This window comes from Globicephala melas, chromosome 7 (assembly GCF_963455315.2).
Source record: "Globicephala melas chromosome 7, mGloMel1.2, whole genome shotgun sequence".
NCBI lineage: Eukaryota > Metazoa > Chordata > Mammalia > Artiodactyla > Delphinidae > Globicephala > Globicephala melas.
The window spans coordinates 81,698,366-81,716,476 of record NC_083320.1 but is presented as its reverse complement, the minus strand read 5'-3'; the positions used below and the strand labels follow the sequence as shown (position 1 = coordinate 81,716,476).

The 18,111-nt window shown below is 35.9% G+C and overlaps 2 protein-coding genes across 16 annotated transcripts in view; one reads left to right on the top strand and one right to left on the bottom strand.

Moving 5' to 3' along the window:
* ORC4 (origin recognition complex subunit 4) overlaps positions 1-5,374 on the bottom strand; it is a 95,808-nt gene extending 90,434 nt beyond the window's left edge. For 3 of the 5 annotated variants that reach the window (XM_030850186.3, XM_070045995.1, XM_030850189.3), the window contains exon 1: positions 4,289-4,422. The gene's annotated coding sequence lies outside the window, so the exon portion shown is untranslated. Of the gene's footprint in view, positions 1-4,288; positions 4,423-5,151; positions 5,272-5,331 lie in introns of those variants that run through there. The other 2 variants (XM_060302470.2, XM_060302469.2) reach the window with 2 other exon arrangements.
* MBD5 (methyl-CpG binding domain protein 5) overlaps positions 4,801-18,111 on the top strand; it is a 407,333-nt gene continuing 394,022 nt past the window's right edge. For all 11 annotated transcript variants that reach the window (XR_011377588.1, XM_070045989.1, XM_070045986.1 and 8 more), the window contains exon 1: positions 4,801-5,389. The gene's annotated coding sequence lies outside the window, so the exon portion shown is untranslated. The remainder of the gene's footprint in view (positions 5,390-18,111) is intronic.

Genomic DNA, 18,111 nt, shown 5'->3' with positions numbered 1-18,111 from the left:
TTCCCTCTGTTATATATTTGCATGCCATGGCTACAAACGAGGACGGATACAGGCGTGCCCTACCAGCAGCTCAGATATCATAAGGGCGTTGCCAAAATGATGAACAGCTCTTGGTAAAGTTCCCAACAAAACAAAGTACTACTTTCCCTCAAATTACTCAGTAATTGCATTTGTGGAAAATTTCAGTGTATGTTAAAACCCTGCAAAAATACTATGTGTTTATTTTAAAAATGGAGTACTAGGCTCAAATCATAATGTTCTTTTTTTTTTTTAACCCATGTAAACATCCTGGGAGACGTGGGAAAGGCACGTGGCGGCACAGAGCCATTCTTCCTCATGCTGGACCACCCCAAGCACTGCAGGCAGTCTATCCTGGCCCCTGCCCTCTCTGGGACTGGCTGCCGTCCTTGGGACCAGAAATGCCCCACAAACACCCCGTAGGAGGCCGTCCCACCTCCACTAGAAACCACAGACCTAAGGTGAACAAAGGATTGTTTGAGGAACATTTTAGATTTTAACAGCAGAAACACATCCCCCAAAACAGAATTAGTAGACTATTATGTGTTCATTCCTAAACCATTCAATGCAAAAATATTTTCAATTTCTTTAAACAATTCGTGGCCAACTTGTGGTTAAAAATAACACAACCCCACAAAGATATATTCAGATACACAGTCCTCTGCTGATGTTTTGTGACTATAGTTTCACTACAAAGAAAGCATTTCAAATAATAGCTAAAGACTTGTCATATGGAAATAATATTTGCTTATTCCTGCCTAGGGCAGGAATATCTATCTATATATAAATAAATATAAATAAATAAATATATATAAATATAAAAATAAACATATATATAGAGAGAGAGAGAGAGACAGACAGAGAGAGGGAGGGAGGGGGGGGAGAGAGAGAGAGGGGGGGGGGGAATGTTGAGATTCCTGAGCTCTGCTTTCACCTGGTTCTCAGAGCACTGGAAATCAGGCTTATACCCTGGAGCAGGATTTCTCATGATAGGCAGTACTGACATTTTGAACTGGATAACTGTTGTGGGTGGCTGCCCTGTGCATCGTAGGATTTTCAACAGCACCTGCAGCATCTACCCACCTGTTTTCAGTAGGAACCCATTCTTAATAATCAAATGTGTCTCTTAGGCATTGCCAAATGACCCCTGGGGAGATCTTATTGCCACAGCTGAGAACCACTGACTTATAGGCAGACGACTGGAAAATCCTTCTTGTTGGACTCTTACTGGCCCAAGAGAAAAAGCTTCCAAATACCTAAAGAAATTGATATCAGGGTTTTCCCCCCAAAATATGTCCCAGCCAAATCTTTCCACAGTGAGGACCATCAATAGCTAGCAAACCCTAGCTAAGTTAAGAGAGACATGAAATAGGTTTCCAATGCCCCTTACATAAATTTGAACACAGAATCAAGGATCACAACAGAGCTGAGGAAAGCCTCTAAAATGAGACTAAAATATACCAACAGAAAGAATAACTTAGAAAACACAGAGCACGCAGGGAGAAATAAACCTCAAAACAAAACTTTAAATCCATAAAGAGAAAAAAAATACCAGAATGCTTTGGAAAAAAATACAAAGATCAAAAAAAGGTATTCAAAATTAAAAATATGATAAGAGAAACGGAAGTTTCAAGGCTTGAAAAATCAAGTAAATTTCCCGGAAAGTGAAAAGCAAAAGACTGGAAAAAGATGAAAAATGGGAGAAAAGAAACAGGTCCAGGAGTACAATATCTAATTGCAGTTACAAAAAACATAGAGGCAAGGAAATTACAGAAAATGTATCAGAAACGTTCTCAGAGCTGAGGCATACAGGTTGTCAAATTGAAAGAATACATGAAATGCACAGCAAAGTAGATTTCTATAGACTCATAAGTCAACTCACATTACTGTGACATTTCAGAACACTGAGTAAAACAAAGAGAAGATTCTATAAGTTTCAGACAAAAAGGTTGTAGATGCTTCCATAGGGGAGAAGTAAAGTGCAGTGTTAAAAGTAAGAATGGCTTCAAACTTTATATCAAACACTACGAGTTCCTTCTCAAATCTGAAGAGAAACATTACCAATTTAGAATTCTACATCCAGTCAAACTAACAGGGTACAGTAAAGCCATTTACAGGAACATAATGCCTCACAACATTTGCCTCTAAAATACCCAATAAATTTTTGAAAAAAATGCTCACCCCCATTAATAACCAGGATCTGCAAATTAAAACAATAACCTAAAGCTACCTTCATCAGGTCGGCAAAAACAAAAAAATATCAATTGTTATGAAAACTGTAGAAAAAAGGATTTATCATACATTGTTGGTGGGAGTCTAAATTTATATATTCGCTTTGGAAAGTTTGGCATAATCCACACTCTACAGAAATGCATGCTATGTACATGAAATGCATGTGTAAGAAAATTCACAGAAGCATTATTTCTAAGCACTAAAAACTGGACACAATCCAAACGTCCACAATACTACACTAGTTAAATTAATTGTGGTTTATTCATAAAAAGACTTACTACACTTACTATACTATAAACATTACTATACAACAATGAAAATATGTGAACTAAAGCTGTTAACAGGATTAAAAATTTCAACATGGGAGAAAAACTATACATAACATAATTCAATTACATATAGGTAGAAAACAGGCAAAATTAATGTATATTGTTTAGGAATGCTGACAAAGGTGGGTAAAAAATACTTGAAATAAAAGTAGGAAATCATTACCATAAAAATCCAGACAATCCCAATTAACCTTTGGGTGTGGTGAGGAGAGAGGAATGAATAAGAATGAATGGGGGGTGGGGAGAGGGTGCCAGCAATGTTCTAATTCTTCACTTTGGTGGTGATTACAGTGTTCACTTTATAATTATTCATTATACTGTACATCTACGATTTGTGCATTTTTGCACATTTTGTTCACTTTATTTCTATTCATTATACTGCATATCTATGATCTGTACACTTTTTTGCACATTTAGTATTTTGCCATAAGAAAGATTTAAAAATTGTTATCTAAGGCACTTTTATGGCTCTGCTATAATTTTTTTCTGTTCTAAAGTGGCAAACATTTGGTTCCAATATAGACAAAACATTAAGGCACAGGAGTCTAGTTTTTATTCCATTTGACAACATTACTGCACACACTGAAAGTGGTAAAAGCACTAGTCAATGATGCATAGATATAATCCACTGTCAAAACACACAAGAGAAATAAGTAGGAACTTTAATTGAGTACCCTAAAGGAACCACTACAGAATTAAATAATATCAACACAATAAACATGAGGAATTTCAGATTCTCGGTCTTAAAAGAAACTATATATGGGTCATAATCTTTCAAAGCACCTTTACAAAGGAAGATAATTGAAAGACTAGAATGGTTTTAGTTATGATTATATGGACTGAATGTGAAAAAGAAACTGTACTTTACTAAAAAAAAACTTTATTAATGAAAATCCATGAATCCTTTCTTAAATATTCTTAATTAACATGAGGGAAACTATTTCCAGCAAAAATAGTAGCATCTAGTTGAGAAACCAAAGGCTCTAAATCCGAGGCTAATAACCAAAGACACTTAAAATACCTTTTTAAAAAATCTGTTATCTACACTACAGAAAGGGAAACTTCGATGATGTCCCTTCTCTCTCAACCATGACACACACTATCAAGGGTTACACAATCTCACATGCCCTTCTGAGAACAGCCACAGGCGTTGTGTTGCGGCACCAAGGCAAGACAAGGAGAGAAGTTCCACTGAAGAACTCCCAGCTTGCTCCCTCCCCAAAGCCTCTCCAGAATTCCAGGGAGGTCAGCCAAGTAAGGGCTGCTGGTCCTCACACCCCATATAAACACTGCGTCTAATGCCAGAAGTTGTCAAAATTCACACAGCTTGTCTCTCTCCCTGGACAGGTGCCCCGCTCTGGGCTGAAGAAGCAGTCACCAGAGTCATCTAATGAGGCTCCTGAGATCCCATTCCTCTCTTACACCTGGACCATCACATTCCTCACCATCACCGGGGTGTAGTCACCACCTGCCACAGATCTACTCTCATCAGGACGCCAGACGCTCGTCAAGCATTCGTCGCCGGCTGGCTCACAGGGAAGCCACGAGACGGAAGGAGCCCGCCTAGTTTCTGGCCTGCCAGGCCTAGACAAGCCTGCCCCCCTTCCCGCATTCCCAGTCTCCACACCCTTCCGTCCTCTCCTTTTCGATTCGCCTTTCGCCACTGGCGCCCACGGCTTTCGTTCTGAGGCCTGCCTACGCCATGTTACCTCTCACGGAAAAGCCTGCCCTTATCAGGGCAGAGCAGGATTCTGGAGACAGCAGGAATCCCTTCACTTGCTCCTCTCGCTGCGTTCTCTATTCCGCTTCACCTGCTGCTGCCAACGTTACACCAAGACTCCCGGCATGCCTTGCGCAGGCACCGCCTCTCCCATCCCGCCCCCCCTCCCTCACAAACACGTGACCTCCTTTCGCCTCCGTCCACGCCCACTTCCGTTTCTCCACTTTCCCTTAGGGGTGGGGGAGGGGACTGGGGGTGTTAAAGAGTAGCGACTTCCTCCTACTCCCCGCCCCCGCCTCTCTACCCCCCACCCCCCACCCCGCTACAATGTCTTCCGGGTCGCGATCGCCTCGGAGCCTTCTGGGAAACCATCTCATTTCCTCCCCTCCCCCTCCTCCTGCCTTCAACCAACCAGCCTCCCGTCAGAGAGAGACATGCGCAGTGAGTGCCTCCCGTCTCTTCTACCCGAACCCCCCCTCCCCCCCCCAAGCAGAGAGACCCCAGCAGCAGCAGCAGCTGATGATGAAGAGAGAGGCAGTGGCAGAGGGGGGGCACCTTTTATTTCTATTTTTAAAGGGACAGGACACTAATTTTACCCCACTTCAACCTTGAATTGAGGGGGGTGGGGGGAAGGCGGCTGAGTTCCTTCCCCCACCCTCCAGCCCTGAGACCTGAGAGGGGGATTGAGCCTGAGAGAGAAGGAGAAGGAGTTTCTTCTTCTTCAAAAATCCCCCATCCACGACTCCTACCCCCTCACCCCTCCACTAGCCTCCCTCCCGAGCCCCCTCCATCCTCCTCCTCTTTGGCCGTGAAAGGAGAGAAAGAGACCAAAAGCCTCTTAGCAACACAGACCCTTCTCTGCTGCTGCTGCTGCTGCTGCTACTGCTGCTGCTGCTGCTGCTGCTGCTGCTGCTACTGCTGCTGCTGCTTGGCCCTGGCTGGAGACATCTCACTACACCCGGGAGCAGCCACTTCCCCAGCTCTCCTCCTCCTTCGCCTCCTCCTCCCCCTCCACTCCCCCCCCTTTATTACCCTTTGTGTCATCCTCCACAGCTCCAGGGAAGGCACTCAAAAGTGGGGGGCAGGAAAGGTAAGTGTGTCTGTGGGGGCTTCATTGCCTTCCTCTGGCTCTGACTTTAACTCCGGGGCAACAGTAGCACCAAACCACATACGCAGTGGAGCTCCGGGGTGAGGAGGGGGTGGTGCTGGGGGGGCAGTGAAGGAGGGGCTGGAGTGGGGAGGGGTGTGTGAGGTGGGTGCCCATCCTGTCAGAGTAGGAAGGGCACTTTTTATTTTTATTTGCTGTTGTCAAAAGTGGTTTCTCTCCTCTAGCTAACATCTGATTGTGTCTTGCTCCAGTGGGGGAGAATACAAAAACAACCCCCTCCTTCCTCCAATGAGGCGCCAGGGAAAGAGACAGACAGAGGCACACTTTCTAGATGTCACTTTAAAAAAAGCATTTGGAGAGCTTTTTTCCTTTTTCCCTAGGAAAAGCTCCACTGCATTTGTTTCTGAGTGGGAAAATGTCGGGATCTGGATTGTATCGGAACTGCTTATCCATTTGTAGACCTGAGTGTTTTACCCGTTTTGGTTCTGTGTGATTTGGATATTGACTTCAGTGTTGGAACAGACTTGATTGGTTTTTGCTTTCTGGGTTTAATTTTCCTTTTTTTCGTTTTGTCTGACTTGCATAGAAAATTTCAAATTTTTGGTTGATAGAGGCCTTTGGTTAGGTTTTGACTTGTATTATTGCTTTTTTTGTTAAATGTTTCATATATCAGCATATAAAGTTCAAAGCTTAAAATGCTTAAAGTTTTAATACCACTGGTATTGTTTCTCCCTATATACGTTCCTGGTATTTATTTTACATAAGATGAAAATATTATCTGTTTCATAATTAATCTGGGTATTTTTCTAATCTTTGTAACTTGTCTGAACAAGTAATCCCCATTGAAAACTTTTATGTTGTTCTGGCTTCATGGAAGGCCAAACCTCTCCATCAATAGTTTGCTGGATTGGTACCACTTTCAGTTTTAACTGAATTATTTATTTACTGTTGTAAATTGAGATGAGTTTTTTATCTCTTGGGGGTACTGAACCAAACTGCTCACTATATGTGAAAGGAGACAAATTTCTAAAATATGTTTTCATGAGTCAAAGAAATCATGATGTTGTAGTTAGAATATGCATTGTAGTGAGATATTAATTGAAAGATAAATCTAAATTTAGTTTTATAGAGTAACAGTCTTGATAAAAGTATTCTTCATTTTTACTTGGTATGTTCTTAGTGAATGGTTTTCAAATTCAGTACTGTATTTGATTTCAGAAATGCTAGAAAGTATATTTCTGATGTAGGCCTTTTACTAGGGCTTACATTGCAAAGTGGAATTTTGTTTCATATGTACATTTCTTTATCCTTTCCTTAAAGATGGATGCACACATTCACACACACACATTCCCTCTCACTCTCTCTCTCTCTCTCTCTCACACACACACACACACACACACACACACACCCTTTTTTGAAACTGCATTGGTATCTCTGATCCCATAATTTATGTCAGCAAAAAATATTCTGCTGTAAAGTAGCAATTTTGTGATCAGACTGGCAATGTGAAAACAGCAATTTGATCAACTAGAAAGGATTGAAGAAAAATAAATCTAGAAGGATATTTGACATAAATATTTGAAAGACATGATAATACTTTTAATTTTTTGTTTTCTTGACGGTAAAGCCAAAACACCATATACTTACATTTTACTGACAGAAAAGCATTGCGTATGTAGAAACTTGTTCTGTAAAATTTTAATTACCAACTGTGTGCAAAAGTAGACATTTACACCCGGGGGAAAAAAAGCTGTGTAGCAGTAAACAACATGGTCCTATTTCCCTCCTTTCTGTTATAAATTTGAACAATTTCTTACCTTTCTCTGAGGTGTAATTGGTGCACTTAAGGAGAAATCTGTGCCAAGTTCAAGTTTGTCTCCCAATAATACTATTCCAGGTCCACCTAGGATTTCTTGTCCTCACCTTAATACCTCAGGAACCTTAACATAAAAGATGGAAAGTAGAACTTAGTGAAGAAATCACTTAAGTAAAGCGAATTGTGTAGGTAACTGGGGTGGTAATTTCCTAGTAGGCAGCTGAGTGAAAATTTACAGCTTGATTATAATACCTTTACTTCCTTTCTGTTTTCCTTTGAAAACATTTCTTATCCACCACCCCCCAGGGTAACCCTATATGGTTTGAAGATTCCAGACCTCCTCTAAGTTGGATAATGACTTACCTTTAGGAGTCTGTTTATTTTCATTATGGCTTATTTTTTAAGTATTAAGATATATTTTAGAATTGTAATTTTCAACTTGGTGATATCTTGGAGATCACTTTATCCAACTCTTCATTTTCCATATTGCTGAAGTTCAGAGAGTTTGAGGAACTTGTGCATAGTTCCAAGGCCTGTAAGTGGATGCACATGGACCAGAGAACTCTGGTTTCTTGACATTCACTGTGCTACACTACCTCATATTCTTTTGTCAGGAATGAAACTTGTGCACAGTTATGTGTATGGCACTTAAGGGTTTTATATGGGGGCGTATACTAAGAATATTAAGGCAAATAGCTCTAAAGCCATAATTTTGTCCATTTATAATTCAGTAATTTGTTGTTGATTTTTTTAGGAGATACTGATTTCCCTCATCTTGGATTATTACTATTTTGAGAATTATTTCAGCTTTCCCTGATGCTTATTTTTCCCCCGCACTTCCAATTAATCAATGAATACACTTCTTACTCTTGTATTAAGGATATATATGTATATATATATAAAGAATGCGTATTGTATTATAAATGTTTACTTGTGATTCATGCTTTATGAACTGCTTAAGTAAGACTAAAGATTTTTTTCTTGTTAATATTTATATACCTTACAGCACAGTGTCCGGTACACAGTAGGCCCTACTGCTTGTTTGTATAATTGTTATTAGAGTTAGGCATATTTGAATTTCTTGACTCTCAGATGTAGAATTTCTTCCATTTTCCTTTCCTTCCTGCTACAATTTATTCACTACCACGAATATTTTTTTTCTTTATCTTAACTGTGGTTCTCACTTTTTCTAATAGCCAATTTAAATCCTGTTAACAAATAGTACTCATAAAAAGTGAAAACATATTCTGTACAGGATGCAATTTGACAAAAGTGATTTATTTTAAATAAGAGATGATAAAAAAACTCCAATTAAGAATGTACTAGCAAATGTTCAGGATACATTTAAATTTTATTTCATTGAGTAACTGGTACAATAGGTTACTGGAATGATTAGGCTGTTTTTACTATCTCTATAAAGCAACTGATACTTAGGTGACATGTTTCCCTGACTTTGCTTTTTCGGTCCTTACCCAGACAATTATCAACTTTCCAGTTTTCTATGGATATGAACATTTATTGCTAGTCATCAGTGGGACCCCAGGAGGTCAGCCAGAAGGCCTATGTCCAGCTTATGTACTTTTGCAAACTTGTCTGTATTTTGAATGTATGTGCAGAACAGATTGTACTTAATTATTCATTAAACATTTATTGAGCATGTACTGTATGTCAGGCACTCTGCTAGGCATCTGAGAAACAATGCCTACAAGTCCTTACAATTTAATGTGAAGACATATCCTTAATTGTATTCCACAGGCAAATTGGTCATATCTTTATTTGATGTCTCTGCCTAAATAAATTTTATTAACTAAATGGATACTGTTAGGTGGAAAAATGCATGTTTAAAAAGTTTTCATCAGTAAATTTAAAAGTATACTAGAGAGAAAGAGATTTCCTGAATTTCCTTTGCTCTTATATACCTCTTAGAATAATATAGATTCACAATTTTTAAAAAGGAGGGGATCCCCTGCTGGTACATTATCTTGTGAAGGTATATAGACTTCTGAGGGTCAGTCAATTCTGATCTCTGTTACATTCATTCTTAACTTTCTATATTAGTAATAATTATACTTACCGATTATTATGAGTGCCTAGCACTGTGATAAATATTATCAATCTCAGTCAGCCCTTACAGTGATCTTGTTAACTTTGTAACATTGTCCCCATGTTATAAATGAAGAAACCTGTTACTGACAAAAAAGGAATTTTTCATGTGGCAGCAAAATATTCCATCATAGTAAATTCATGACACTTTCTAATTAAAAACAGTCACAATAAAGAGTTTTTATCAGTCAGTAAGTATGCTGGTAAACATTAGTAAAATTATGGCCCCAATAGCTTATTGACAGAGCAATGGAAAATTTCTAAAAATTTATAAGGACAGGAAAACAAACCAAAAAATCCAATCCTTTATCAGGAACATAGATGCAGACCAGCGTGCAACTTGAAATAAAATATACATAAAGTCAGTCTTCTCTTTGTATGGCAAAAATGACATTTAGGCCTTCTACATATTGAACTTCCTTTGTCTTGCATGGAGTTAAATTTAGTATCTTGTTTCATGAAGTTTGGAGGTTCCAACAATTTGTGACCCAGTGAATATTTACTATAAAAATTTTTATATAACTGTTGATAATGGAAAACCTGTAAATAAAGGGGAGTTTATATTGCCTAATGTTTTGATGTGTATATATACATACTTTCTGGACCTTCTATCTTACAATATTTTCATAATTATTACATCATGTATATATGATTAAGTTCAATGTACTCTTTTTAGTATTGCTTAAAGTCAAATTTTTTTAGTATAAGAATGGACAACTTGTTGGATTCTCTATATGCCTAAATTATTATATAGTTGTTCTTTAAAGCAGCTACTGAATTAAGATACTTTTTGATCCAGCTAATCAGAGTTGATTTTTAACATCCTTTGCTTTTAGGAGAAAAGGGTAATTTTTTAAAATTCTATTTTATTAATCGAGTAACTTCCATATCCATCCTAAGTAATGCAATTCATCCTGTATGCTTACATTGACTCTATTATCCTATAAACGTTACGCCAAAGCATTATGACCTGTAGAGTTTGGAAATATTTTTAAATGCTAAAGAACTGTTCTGTGTCATCTATTATTCTTCAGAAAGGAATGTTTATAACATGTGATTTCGTATTTTTAAACCAATCTGAATAATTGGTGGGATTGAATAAGTCTGTGATCCTAAATAATCTCCTTAGATAACCTAAAGGTAATTCAGTTAAAAGTAGAGATTCTAACTCTTAAGCATCTCTGTTTGAGGTATTTCTATATCATGTAAGATTTTAGAAGTTGGAATGACTCAGTATAACTCTTCAGAGAGACAAGGTGCAAGTCAGGCCTAACATATATTAAGGTATATCTTCTAATGTAGCTAGACATAACAGAAAAGAAAATCACTAATGATATCATACCTGGTGAAAAGCATATACTTCATTCAAAGTTGGTTGTGAGTAATTCTGATTTGAGTCCTTATTTCACTTGACCTATATAACCTTTTCTTAGAGAAGTTGTAATTAAATTCTGTGATTTTTCTATGTATTCAAAGCTATTGTTTTCTATACACCCAGTTCAGAAGTGTCTACTAATCTGTTTACCACAAATTAACTTAATCCATACATTCTTAATATTACTAGTATCTAAAAATAATAATCTAGGCTCACTGGTGTTGGGGGAGGGAAGTATTCCACTTTCAACAAAAGAAAGTATTGATTTTCAAATAGCTTCTTTACTTGGGATATACTGATCTAAAAAATAGCTGCTATGTAAAGTAAAAAGGATTTTTATTTATTTGGAAAGTAAATATAAAGTTTACCATTACTGAATGTTAAGCGACATCAGAATATTTAGGAAATCAATTACATGTTCCAGTAATGACAGAAATTTAGAGGCTGCTTTTTAGCATTATTCTAAAATCATTTTCCTTCTTCCACATTTGTCACACAGGAGTTTGTGCTGAAGGATTTCTTGGCCATTTTAGAGACTGTAATCTAGTTAAAAGGTTTGTTTATGCTTCCCATCTCTGTTTTGCTGATGGTATTAGAATGCAGGCCAGAGCCAGACATCTAACTGTTTATAACATTCAAACTTCAATTAAAGCTACAGTGTTCTGTTCACTATATATCAGAAAGCTCTTACCAGATGCAAATACCGCCAGTAATAATGGCAATGATTTTGTATAGCCATAGGCTTTCCTAAATCATGCCACTCCTTATGAATTCCTTTTTCTTATTTAGGAAGTATTAACATTTAATTACTTCATAGAAGTCTAAAAATGAAGCTTTTTTCATTCTAGAATTAGTATAGCATTTCCTTCAACAATCGTTTTTGATAATAAAACCTAGCGGCTTATATTATTGCATATCTTATTAAAATGATCCAGTTTAGCTTTTTTAACATTAGTAAATTCTTAGTTAAGTGTTAGTTTGCTGTCCAATTGATTTGACTCCTGTTTCTGGTTTGAAGACTATAACAATATTTTGTCTATTAGAAAACAAAAGCAGCAATCACATTACTACAGTATTTTTGTATGTATGAGAGGGGACTAGATCCACATAATACATATTTTAATTTAATCTTATGTTGCCTTTCTGGTCTGCTGCTCATACTGTTTGTGGTTTCTATGTTTAAGTACATTGATAAACTGTTTTTAAAATTTTTTAAGCTGTTAAGAATTATCTGAAAATATTTTTTCAGCAGCTTCTCTGTTGTACAGTTTACCTCAGTGAGTCAGAAAATGAATTGTGTATGTGTCTAATTTTTCTAATTAGTAGGCAAATTTCCTATCTTATATTGCTTTTGCTTTTTATAAAACTAAATTTTAGTTTTTATTAATTTTAGACCTTGATTTATTAAATGTATATATTCTTTATGTATATACATATATTTTTTATTAAAATATAAATTTAAAGGAGATTTAAACATTTCAGGAACGATGAAAAATTATATTAAATTGAATGAAAACTTGCTAAAATGCTTTTTAATTAAGAAACATTACAGTGGAAAAAGCTGTATTTCTCATTTTCCTTGGCACTGAAAGTAATGATCCTTTTATTTTGGGATTATTATAGGGTAGAAAGTTAGGAAAGACTACCTGTGGTATCTAAAGATAAGCGCTAACAACAACCATGCAAAATTTGACTTGTAGGCTAAAAACCTGGAAGGATCTGTAAGATAAGCTAAGTTGAAACCAAGTCACAAAATAATGTGCACAGTATGATCCCATTTGTGTGAAAAAAAATACATACAGGTTAATATACATACAACATATAAGAATATATATATTTACATACATATAATTTTGTATATCTGCATATATATTTATAAAATTAAAAATTGTGTAAAATATATGCCTTATATTTTTGTAAATACATTAAGAAATGGTCTGGAAAATACGTACCAAATTGTATCCTTAGTTTATAGAAAGTATGTATGTGGGATGCTGGAAGGTTGAAGAACTCTTCCTGTTTTGTATACTTTAGTATTACTGGGATTTTTTTTTTTTTTTTAAGAATAAGCTCATATCCATGTAGTAATTTTATAATGGAAAAATATACTTACGTATTAAAGGATTCAGAAAAAGAATGACCCAGGAAAATTGCAGTCCTAGCCCCTAATTGTCACATTAATATATCTCTTGACTACCTTGAAGAGAATCGAGTATTGGCCAACAATCATCATAGCTTGATACAGAATAAAGTCTGTTAGACTGATCTAATCTTATCTAACAGGGTGAAAAGCCTAGTCACTTGAGGCAGAAACAATGGATGTAATCTATCCTGATTTTTAAATATTTTGCTTCTTATTGCCAAATGCATTTCTCACTATCTTGGGAAAATACAGACTGGAGAACCAGTGGTGGGGACTGTCAGTCTTAAAGTGGTAGACAGTAAATTAGTTTCAGTCTGAGATAAGATACAATGTATGGGCCTAAGATAGACTTTTGTTATTTTAATCAGTGATCCAAATTATTGTATGCTCATTCTGAATACAGATGGCATAGTCACTTAACATTTTTATGATGTTTTCCATATTTAGATACTGGTTTGAATAAAGACAAAAATAAAACAGGAGGTTTTAAGATTAAGTCCTTTTTTTTTTTTTTTAAGTGACTGAAACTTGTACTTGAAAAACACTTCAGGAGCCTTTGTAAAATAACATCAAACTCAGTATGTAAACATGCAGAGTAAAGAAGCAATTAGAATTCTGTAGAGTTAATCACAGTGGCCTTCCTGAGAGGACATGAGTTAATCAGAGTTTAGGTAGAGGAGAGATGCTAGGTTGGCACAGAAGAGAGTAATTCAAGTAAAGACAAAGCTTCCAATGGGATAAGGGGATGGGGACGCTTATTTTTACTAGTTTGAAAGCTAGGATTAAAATTCAGAATAACCCGATAAGTTAGGAAAGTGATTAGAAATAATATACTTTGCATTTATGTTTCTAAAATTTTATTTCCCAGAATGCAGGTCAGAAAAGGAATAGGGGACAAAATAACTTGCATAAAAAATAAGACAATGAATAGTTGTTTGCAATTATGACTGGAAAATCCGTCAGAGTCTGAAGCAAATGTATTGGGAATATGCATTGGAAATGAAACACTATACTTAAAATAGGAAAATTTTATCCAAGGATACTGAGTTTCTTTTTCCCTTCATAATTAAAATTCATACTCAGGTTGGTCTCTAGGATCAGTAGTAAATAGTACACAATTGAAACTATAAATCTTATATATAAATAAATTCTAAAAATAACAAAAAGATGCAGCTTACTTTTTCTCCATTTACTTTATAAGGTTTATGTGCATTTAATTTGTTTCCAGCTGGCCCCATCATGTAACTTACCATCCCACCTACCCCCTACCACTATGTACTGAACTTTTTTTTTCTGAAAAATGGGCAGTTTCACAAGTTCTATAAAATATGACTCTGTATTTTGTTTCATCCAAAAAGTCATGAAATATTTTCTTTTAAATCTATGTAGGGGTCATTGACTTGGTGTTTATCTTTTTTTTTTTTTTTAATCAGTAGTTAGTCGATGTCTTCCTTCAACAAATGTAGGTTGACACCTGTTATGTGCTCACTGGAACCGTGAGGAAAAATAGACATGGATCTTGCTCTTCAAAACTGAAGTCCTAGAAATAGGGAAGGATAGTAATCAAATCACATAAATAAATGCACGTTGAAACTGTTTCATTTGCTGTAGAGAGGTACATGGTATTTAATATGAGGCCTTTTAGGAGGATAATTAATCAGTTAGTGGGGACCAAGGGAAGCTTTTGTTTTGAGAAAGTGTTTAGTTAGCTGAAATTTTGATGAATTTGAGTTAACTTGATCAAGAGACAGAAAAAAGTTTTGTGGACGGAAGGAACAGTATGTACAAAGGTCCTGATGGGGGGATGGGGAGCATAGTACCTAATATTAAATGAAGGTCAGAGTGACAGAAGCTAAGAACTAGAGAGTGTATGGTAAGAAGTGATGCTAAGGAGTTATGTAGGAGCCAAATTGCAGTATGTTGTAGGCCAAGATTTTCTTAGCCTTAGGGTTACTATTTAAACTTAGACTAATATTCTTTATACTCAACACAAAAGCTTACTACCACAGTTGACCCTTGAACAGCTTGGGGGTTAGGGATGCCAACGCTTAAAGCAGTCAAAAACCTGAGTATAATTTATAGTTGGTCTCATTATCCGCGGTTCCTCCGTATGGGAGGATTCAGCCAATCACAGATCGTGTAGTACTGTAGTATTTACTATTGAAGAAAATCTGTGTATAAGTGGACCCACGTGGTTCAAACCCCTGTTGTTCAAGAGTCAACTGTACTTATAAAAGGGTTGTTAAGGAGTTCATTTTTATTTCAGTTTAAAACTCATAACGCTTTTTCCCGTAGAATCTTGTTGTAGTGGTCAGGTCTCCTAAAACCCCTTTAACACAGATTAACAATGGAAAGTAGTGAATATTATGTTGTGCCCTAAACATACCTAGGTGGAAGTTAGAAAAGAAAAGCAAAAAAGGGGATTAAATTGATGTCTGTATGTGCTCAAGAGAATGTCCTGGGTGTGATTGACTACGTTTGAATAATGAAGAAAAAGAATATGTCTGCAAGTATATCAGGCTGCTGTAAGAGATCATAGGAAATGATTGTCACATTCAGTTGGACAACTTGAGAGGACCCTCAACTGGCACCTGGGTATGAAACAGTGTCATGTCTGGAGCGTACCAAGACAGAGAAGGTAGAAGACATCACATTCACAAATTGTTCCAATCTTGACATATTTGTGTCAACATATTGGAACACAAAATTTTTTTAACTTCTTTTAAGAAAAGCAGAATTGCAAAATGGTAACAATACAATGCCAACTTTATTTTGGTTTTTTTTAGAGTAATTCATACAGTCAGAAGTAATTATAAATTACTAAGTTATGTTAACTATTTCAGGCCTCTGTGTTAGCCTTGAAAATAGTGATGTATCTCCCTTGGAGTAGTACTTTTAAAGACAAAGTTAAAGAAATTTAACTTTTGATTTTATTTTCCATTTAACTTAGAACATTGTCAATAAGATATTTTCATTTCTTGTACATTTTAAGCCTCTTTGAACACCAGTTTCTGTCTGTATTAATAAACAATCTAATTAATAACTAAAACTTCAAGAAATGCCCCAAGTATTAAGAACATTATAAAAAGATGGATAAGTTACTTGAATTTTATTAAGACCAAAATATCACAAAATGTGTTAAATTATAAGAAAAAGGCAAAATATATGCAAGCATTTGCTGAATAGACAGGGTACATCACATTACTGTTGGTTGATGAATTCTGCCAATGCATCATCCTTCATCAGGTGATCTTGAACTTTGTGGCATTCTCAGGTATGACTTTTAAAAGATTAATATCTAAAATTAAGAACTACAGAATTGAGTTTAGTGTTTATTTATTTACTTATGTATTTGCTTTTTTACTTATTTATAAAACATTCTAAATGAGACAGTATCACTAGCATTGCTTTATTTTACTACAGTGTCTAGTAAACTACTGATGATTCATAGACCATAAGTATTTGGGAAGCTCATTAGTGTTTGAAAAGACAGTTCACTAAATGTAACTAATAACTCTAAGAGGTCATCATACCTTCTAAACAGAATTGAAGAATCATCACTTGGGAATTATTCCGTGATTGATGTGTTCCCTCTGTTATACAGCTTTCTACTTGTCTGTCTGTCAAAGTGTATTCCAGAGATCCCTAGTTCTGTGATAAGTTAATAGGCATGATCCCTCTACCTCCAGGAAGGTTTCTTCATCAAAGTTTAGAAAACATGATTGAAGAATGCTGAATAGGATTGTTTTACTGCAGTAGTAATCACTCACATTTATTGAGTGCTTACTTTGTGCCACTAACTGTGCTAAGCATTTTACATACATTATCTTATTTAATCTTAACAACCAGAAAAAACATTCCGAGGAACACACTTAAGGAAGTATTTCCTCACAGCTTGTATGCACCTGTGCAAGAACTTCTGTTAAGAATGTAAAAGTGAGACAAATGCCATTTTCTGTTGTTAAAATCCTACAACTTTGGGAAAGAAAGGTTATGAAATTTATCCTTAAAATTAAATGTTGAACTTAATAGTATGTTTCTATACTCTTCTAACCACTGTATTCACAGATGATCAATGGTAACCATTATACTCTTTTTATAAATAGGGAACAACCTTTATAGCTTCAGAGACATGCCTAGGTTTAAACACGGGTTGTATATACTGACTACTGTAGTATTCAACCTTTGGTGAGCTGTTACGGTTCTGAACTTTAGTTTATCTGTAAAATTAGTATAGTGATGCATTTCTCACAGAGTTGTGACTATTAAATGATAGAGTACTGAGTGCATATGAATTCCTAGCATGTTGTGGACATTTACTAAAACTTGGCTTCCTTTCCTTTTCCTTCTCTGCTTCTTCTATTAGTAATCATGTTTTAGAATCTTTGTGAAATTATATATACATTAAAATTTTAAATTGTTTACCTTTTTAAAAAAATAAAATAATCTGTTACTCGTAAAACTACTTTTAAGACTTTCCTGAAATTCTACAAATGAGGGCTTGATTTACTCCATCTTTTTGCTATTCTGTACTTTGCTAATAAAATGGGCACCTATAAATGTTGTTGAACTCAGATATTAGAGAAATTTGAATAAATGGTCACAATTCATTAATGTAGGTATTCTACTGGTAGCTTAAGCTGTGCTTTTGGTAATTCTTAGTAAGTGAAGTAGTATTAAATTATTTCCTTTTTTTTGGCCTTAATTACCTCACATTAAACAGGCAATATTGCAAAAAAGGTTAAGAGCCTGGACTCTAGACCACCCTGAGGTGAGCACAATTATTACACGTGTTTTACTGATGAGGAAATTGAGGCATAGAATGGCACATAGTTAAGTGGTAGAGATTTGGATATATATATATATGTATATATATATTTCACCTTTAAAAATACCTCGAATTTCCTGAGTGCCATAAAAGTGTTAACTGTTAATAGTGATTATATGCATTATTTGTATATTGTAATATAGAAAAAATTGTAACTTTTTTTAAATGTTTTATTTTATATTAGAGTATAGTTGATTAACAATGTTGTGTTAGTTTCAGGTGTACAACAAAGTTATTCAGTTATACATATACATATATCTATTCTTTTCCAAATTCTTTTTTTTTTTTTTTTTGCGGTACGCGGGCCTCTCACTGTTGTGGCCTCTCCCGTTGCGGAGCAAAGGCTCCGGACAGCCTGCCATGGCTCACAGGCCCAGCCGCTCCGCAGCATGTGGGATCTTCCCGGACCAGGGCACGAACCCGTGTGCCCTGCATGGGC